The sequence below is a fragment of the Halichoerus grypus genome, chromosome 4 (genome assembly GCF_964656455.1).
Source record: "Halichoerus grypus chromosome 4, mHalGry1.hap1.1, whole genome shotgun sequence".
NCBI lineage: Eukaryota > Metazoa > Chordata > Mammalia > Carnivora > Phocidae > Halichoerus > Halichoerus grypus.
Window position 1 is genome coordinate 148,751,284 of NC_135715.1, and position 7,226 is coordinate 148,758,509.

At 36.9% G+C, this 7,226-nt stretch overlaps 1 long non-coding RNA gene across 1 annotated transcript in view; it reads left to right on the top strand.

The window, feature by feature from the left end:
* LOC118553054 (uncharacterized) overlaps positions 1 to 110 on the top strand; it is a 62,738-nt gene extending 62,628 nt beyond the window's left edge. The window contains exon 4 of the long non-coding RNA XR_013446779.1: positions 39 to 110. This is a non-coding gene — a long non-coding RNA (uncharacterized LOC118553054). The remainder of the gene's footprint in view (positions 1 to 38) is intronic.
* The last annotated feature ends 7,116 nt before the right edge of the window (positions 111 to 7,226 follow it).

Consider the following 7,226-nt stretch of genomic DNA (forward strand, 5'->3'; position numbering starts at 1 on the left):
TATTTACCAAACTGATATTAAACTTTATGTCTCCACAGCAATCTCCACATGAATGTTTATAGCAACTTTATTCCTAATTGCCAAAAACAGGAAGCAAGCAAGATGTCCTTCAATAGGTGAGTGGATAAATTGTGGTACATTCATACAATGGAACGTTGTTCAGCAATAAAAAGAAATGAGCTATCAAGCCACAGAAAGATATGGATCAATCTTAAATGAATATTGCTAAGTAAAGAAGCCAGATTATAGACGAACTTGATGGCCAGGTATGTGATGTTCTGGAAAAGACAAAACGTAGAGACAGTAAAGAGATCAGTGGTGGCCAGGAGATCAGATGGCAAGAAGAAGGCAAATGAATAGATGTAGCACAGAAGATTTTTAGGGCAGTAAAACTATTGTGTATGACACTGTCACAGTGTACACGTGATACTGTCCATTTTTCAAAATCCATATAACTTTATAGCACAGAGTGAATCCTTTTTTTTTTTTTAAGATTTTATTTATTTATTTGACAGAGACACAATGAGAGAGGGAACACAAGCAGGGGGAGTGGGAGAGGGAGAAGCAGGCTTCCCACTGAGCAGGGAGCCCGATGCAGGATTGATCCCAGGACCCTGGGATCATGACCTGAGCCAAAGGCAGATGCCTAATGACTGAGCCACCCAGGCGCCCCTGCACAGAGTGAATCTTTATGCAAGTTTAAAAAAATCATTGGGAGATTAGGGGATCCTAGAATGGAATATAGAACATACCCAAACAATCTAGCCATATTGAAACTATATGAAACAACCTCACTGAATGGGGTAAGGATAAAAAGTTGTAAGTAACTTTGGTAATGAGTGGAATCTGCAAGACTTAAAGGCAAAAGAAACAGTACATAAGAATTACAGTCTAGTTGATAAGGTTGATCCTCATGGGGATATGGATTAACAATTCTGATACTCTTACACATGTATACTAGATTTGAAAAATTAAGTAAATGGATGGTAGATGGTGTGAGCCCGGTTTATTACTTTTAGAATGGGAGATTTCAGATAAACAAGTGAAACAGGGTAAAATTATCCACGTGGTAATGGATTAGAATTGGAGACATTAGCACAAACTCACATTTAACTTAATATAAAGATAGTTACCTATAAAATATTTATAGATATGTGTATATACAGAAATAAATATAATACACACATGTATTTCTTTGCTCTGTCACCTGAGAGGGCCTAGAAGCAATGATACCCCAGTAGCAATTAGCACACCTAGTGCCTAGATCTTGGTTTCTAATACCATCCTTTAGTAAAGGAAACCAGGATCTTTGGAGAAATGGCTTATTCTAGCAGGAGGGCAGGAAATATAGAGATGAGCCTGTAGCAGCTTGTGGTGTCAGAAAACAAGTGCTTAAAAAAAGAAAAAAGAAAAAAAAAACCCAACCCACAACGATGGAGTTACGCCAAAGGGACTCAGAAGCCAGTTGAAAGAACTACCAGTGGCCAAAGCTGAAACAATTTGAGCAAGAAAATAAATAAAGTGGTATTAGATTATAAGCCACTGTATTAAATAAATATTCATGAATCCCTACTGATATAAATACATGATTGAATAGATTTTTAAGATGAGAAAGAATAGAAATCTCCAGTGCAGAAGAATTCCAAATAATTTATGTATATACTCTGCCCTCAAAGAAACCGAGTATAACTGTCACTTCTTAAGTGTGGGTCATGTACAGTGACTTCTTTCCAAAGTGTACAGTATGCAGAAAGGGAAACAAAGCATAGCTTTGCAGTAGAGAAGCTTGGCAAGCACTGTCTCATAAGGTGACCAAGGTAAGTCACATTGATAGTATGTACCTTTGCTATGATATGATGAAAAATGGCATTTTACCTCTCTGGTTTCCCTCCCTCCCTCCCTCTCTCCCTCCCTCCCACTCTCCCTCCTTTCCTTCCTTCCTTCCTTCCTTCCTTCCACCCTACAACCTCAATCTAATTACAAGAAAAACATCAGATAAATACCAATTTAGGTATTTAGGAGCATTTTATAAAATACCTATCAGTACTCTTCAAAAATGTCAAAGCCTTCAAACTTCTTAACGTGACTCATATTTATTATTCTAGACTCATCACTTTTGGGGACCTTGTTGCACTCTGTGCTTCAGCCATTCCTAATTGCTCATAATTCTGGAAGTATGGAATGTTGTGTTTAGCCTCTGGCCATTTTTGTGTTGTTTTTTTTTTTCTCTACCTTTCCTTCCTGTTAACTCTTACTCGTTCTGCAAATCTTGGCTAGAAAATAGCTTTTCTTGACCCTTAAATTTGGATTAGATGACCTTCTTTGGCTCTGGCCTTCATAAAACACAGTACCTCTATTATCAGGGTACATATAATATTGCAAAATTGCCTTTGTGTTTATCTGCATTTATTACTATATACAAGAACCTTGAGTGTCCCTTGTCTCCCGTGTGTACCTATTACATGGTGCCATGCCTGACACATAGGGATGATCATAAATACCTCTGAATCAATGAACGGATAGATGGATGGAGGGATGGAGGGATGAAATAGGCATGGTGTGTTATTTTTCAGGACTAACTGACTTGCTTAGCCTTCATCTTTCAATTATACAAGTGTTCTTGCGTCACTGTTACTGGCAGTAATCGTGCTGAGCAATACATCCGTGAACATAGTGCTTGTAACGCCAAGGTTACATCAGGGCTTCTGAACCTTGTCACTGCTGACATTTGGGGCCAGAAAATTCTTTGTTGGTGGGGAAGGCTCTGTCCTGTGCATTAAAGGATGTTTAGCAGCATCCCTGGTCTCTACCTACTACATGCCAATAGCTCCTCACTTATGACAACCAAGAATGTCTCCAGACATTGCCAAATGTCCTCCAGGAGTCAAAATTACTCTTGGTTGAGAACCATTGGGTTACACCGTATTGGTTTATACAGATACTAAGCTGGTATTTATGATAAAGTGTTGTGATAGAAGATGTACAAGATGATAAAGGAGTTACAAGGAGTACATGAACCAGCCTAGGGCACTAAGGAGAAGAGCAACTCTTCAAAGTGCTAAAGAACAAATAAGACTTGGCTCCTGCCCACAAGAAGGATACGATATAGTGATTACAGCAAGTGGGCAAATAGACCATTAAAATGTAGTGTGGTAAAAGCAGTCACAGAAGCAGAGAATGATACAAACACAGAAGGATCCCTAATTACAATGTCATGCCTCCACCCCTGAAAAGTTACATGAATAAGGGAGATGAGTGACAACAGGGCAGGATTATATTTATTACCATTAAGTATTTACAGAGCATTCACTGTGAGTTTTGGGGTCCAGAGATGCTATAGAGGACATGACAAAAAATACACAACTTAGTTTCTGCTGTCAAAAATATTAAATAATTGTTGAAGGATATAATACTTAGAAAAACTGTTAGAAAATAATGGAACTCTAATCCTCATAATGTAGTATATAGAAATAGCAGTTCAGAAAAGGGGACAATCCGTGTGGGCTGCAGTAAAGCAGCTTAATGGACAATACGGGATTTGCCATCAGGCTTAAGGAAAAAAAAAGCAAATGGGGATGATAGACCTGTCCAGGTAACAAGGAAATGAAAACACAAAAGAAAATCCTCCACGATGAGAATATGCAGGATGCTGGAGCTAGGAATCTGATACTAGAGCAATAGTGAAGGGTTAAAGTATGTAAAACCAGGTTTTGAAAGCATGGAAGCTGTTGCAGTAGACAGATTAGAATCAATGCTGGTTCTTGATTAGTACAACAGTAAAGGTGTACTTGAATATAGTCAAATAGGAATATGAAATATTGATTCATAACAGAAAGAAGGAGACAAAATGATGGTTACAGTAATCCAGGGTGAAGTGACTAAGGCCTGGGCAAAGCTAGTGACAGCGGGTCTTAATACGAAGGGTGAAATCAAGAATTGCAAACAATAGAACTCAGTAAACTGAATTGTTCGCTCCTTTGTTTTCTTGTTTAAAATTTCTGTAAAGTTTGGCTTTGAAGAAAATAATGTGACTAGAGAAAATGAAACGATTGGAAAAGAGGTGATGAAGGTAAAGAAAAATTCAACTAAAATAAAGGATCCTTTGTCGGGACCAGTGATTCTTAAATCTGACTGTATTTCTGAGGCCTCCGGAGATTTTAAAAGATACTTATGCTCAAGGACCAACCCACAGAAGCTGATTTATTGGCCAACAAGAGGCTCTGTATTAGATGGTTTTAAACCTTCCCGCAGGTGATTCTTATGTGCATTTAAGGGCCAAGAACTTACAGGGTCTGGACGTACCTGTGACTGTTTTCACCTGGAGACCATTGACACTCAGCTTTCTGTTAGGTACACAGTTTGTCAGTAGGTAGTCACAAATGGTGAGCATTGGCCCTACAGCCTTTCCTCTTTTGGATTATGCACCAACCAATGATTTCTTTAAGCCTCCTTTTTCTACGGAAAGTTAATAGAACCTTAAACCTCGTAATGAATTAATTCAACAGACTGGCGATAGCCCACTATTAAGCATTCCCAGCTATTGGTAATAGTTTTCACAAATTTAGCCCACACAAAGTGTTTCAGAATGAGATTATGTTTTTTCAGTGGAACTCTGTTTTCCCTTTTCCTTCTGAATGCAGAGGAAATGGAGTATGAAGAGAAAGAATAAAAGGGAGAGCTGCTCTTTTTTTGTCTCACTCCATTGATAACATTTTTCAGTGTTCAACAAGGACTTCTTTAAAGAAGAAAAAGTTAGTCATTGGGTCGTGGTGTATTCGTGCCCATCCATGCCTCTGTGCCCCTCCAACAGTACACCATGTTTTCCTGATGAGTTAAAACTTTCAATGTTGGCATAACATGACTAGAAAAATATGTGAGCACAAGATCCCAAACCAAGGCTCTGAAATTCATGATGAGAAATGTGCAAAAGCATCCCACTCAGAAATGCAGTACCAAACATAGATGGCATTGTACTTAAATTAGAAATTCTTTCATGACACTTGCAATGTACTTATAATTATGCAAATTTACAAGGGCACATTTATTCACATTTATTCACATTGTTCTAGAATATTAAAAATTAAGATTCATTTTGAACCAGTAATGACAGGAATGATCTGCTTTAACCAATACCCTCCTTTACTCTAATATGACGGGGTTGTTCGAATCAAATCATTTCGGTCAAATTCTCTTTTTAGATACTTGGTGGAAAAACACATTTTCAAGGATAAGTAAATGATGGTTTAAAAAAATGCAAATATGATCAGGTTGTTCGTCTACTTAAAACCATTTTGTGTATTTGCATTGCTTTGGGTCTAAATTCCAATAATCTTACACTGACCTGTAAAGTTTCCTTTTTCTCTCATTTTATTGTGTGCCACTTCTCCCTTTGTCTTCTAAATTTTAGCTCTTCTTTCACTTCTTCAGATGTCAGTGTCCCCATCAGCCTCAAAACATGAGCCTGCCAGTTTCTACCCTGGACTGCCTCACAGTCTCAGTGAGCTTATCCTAAATACGTCTTTGTTTAGGGAAGAGTTCACTGTCCCAACAGACTAGGGCAGATATCAATTGTTTATCATCTTGAGACCTTTCCTTTATAATGTGCGATAGTATGTAATTGTACATTTTCTGTTATTACTTGATTTGAGACGCAGTATCCTGATAGCAGGGGTCTGATGTGCTTATTACATTCCCAGTATTAGCCCAGGGCCTGGCACATGGCAAGCACAGAAATATTTACTGAATGAACAAAGAATTTGAGGGCTAAGCATGGGAGCAACTCAATGGGCGATCTTGTCCCGTAGGCTCCAAATTCAGAGCACAAAAAGCAACACTGATTCATGTTAGCATTTGTCGTAGTTTGTTGCCATCCAGAGATTAATAGGTATTTAGAGGGCCATGAAAGTGGTAGGGACTCTCAAGCTCTATTATTTTGAAAGCCCAAGGAGAATCATATTCTTATACTGAAAAATACTGCATAAAATGATCAAAATACTGAATCTTTTGGATTGTACCATAGGACATCGTATCAATACTCTAGCTCATGCTCATCAGGGTCTCTGATTGGCTCTTGTGTACGTTTGATTAATGCCACATGTGGGAAATCCTTATTTAAGGAAAGCCATTTAGAAGACGAAATCCTTTACAACAAGATCCCCTAAGGAGAAAAAAATAAAAGTATCTCTGGAGATTATCTGGAGGTTTTGGCAATAAAACAGAGAGGTAGGGACATCAGCTCCCACATCTCAACTGAGCTCATCCCAGCTATATAAATTTGAACAAGTTTCTAAAAGTAACTGAGCCTCAGTTATGTAAAGTGCCTAACACAGTGCCATGCCAGGAAAGAGTTATTGTCAATAATGAGTGCTAGTGAGGGTAGTGATAGCAGAATTAATAACTCCAGTGGTCACAGTTAACCAAGAATCCCCTTTTACTAAGATGTCTGCAGTGGGATCTAGAAACAGTATTTTTGTCATGCATACTTTTCATAAGTTTAAACTAAGCAGATAGCAAATAGAGTTCAGGGAGGGAAATTTTACTATCTTAATTGACCAAATCTCATGTTTCGGTAAATATTATATGAAACTATCTAAAATCTAATTTTTACCACTTCTTTTACATTTAAGTTATTTTTATCCTGTGAAATTCTGGCCATTATAAAATAAATCTAATCCAGTTTACATATTTCACATGCATTTTTTATTGAGCTATTTTAATTTGCTAAGTTTGTAATTGCCATTTTTCTAGTCCAAATGATAATGGCAAAAATTTTAATTACTGCTAAAAATTACAAAATATTTCTCAATCAATTTGTATCTCATAAACAATAATATTTTCAAGTGGATATATCTATAAATGCAATTATAAATTATATATCTATAAACTCAATTATATTTATTAGGTAAAAGGAAGGACAGAGATAAATCTTAATATATTAGAAGAAAGTTTTATTGAGCCATCATAATAAAAAGAAAGACTAGTACAATGGTTTTAGTATTCACATAAGGCAAAAATGATTGTCTTATCTCTATGTTTCGAAAAGAAGGATTTCCATGTCTCACAAATGCACTAATATTTATTTTTACCCTGTATTCAGTTATAAGTCATTATGAAGATTTTATTTTCAGGTTCTCAAAGGTGATACCAGACCCTTAGGATTCAGCAAAAGATATTCACTGAGTAGGAATTGTATGTTTTTACTCTATATGCCAGTATGAACATTAAGC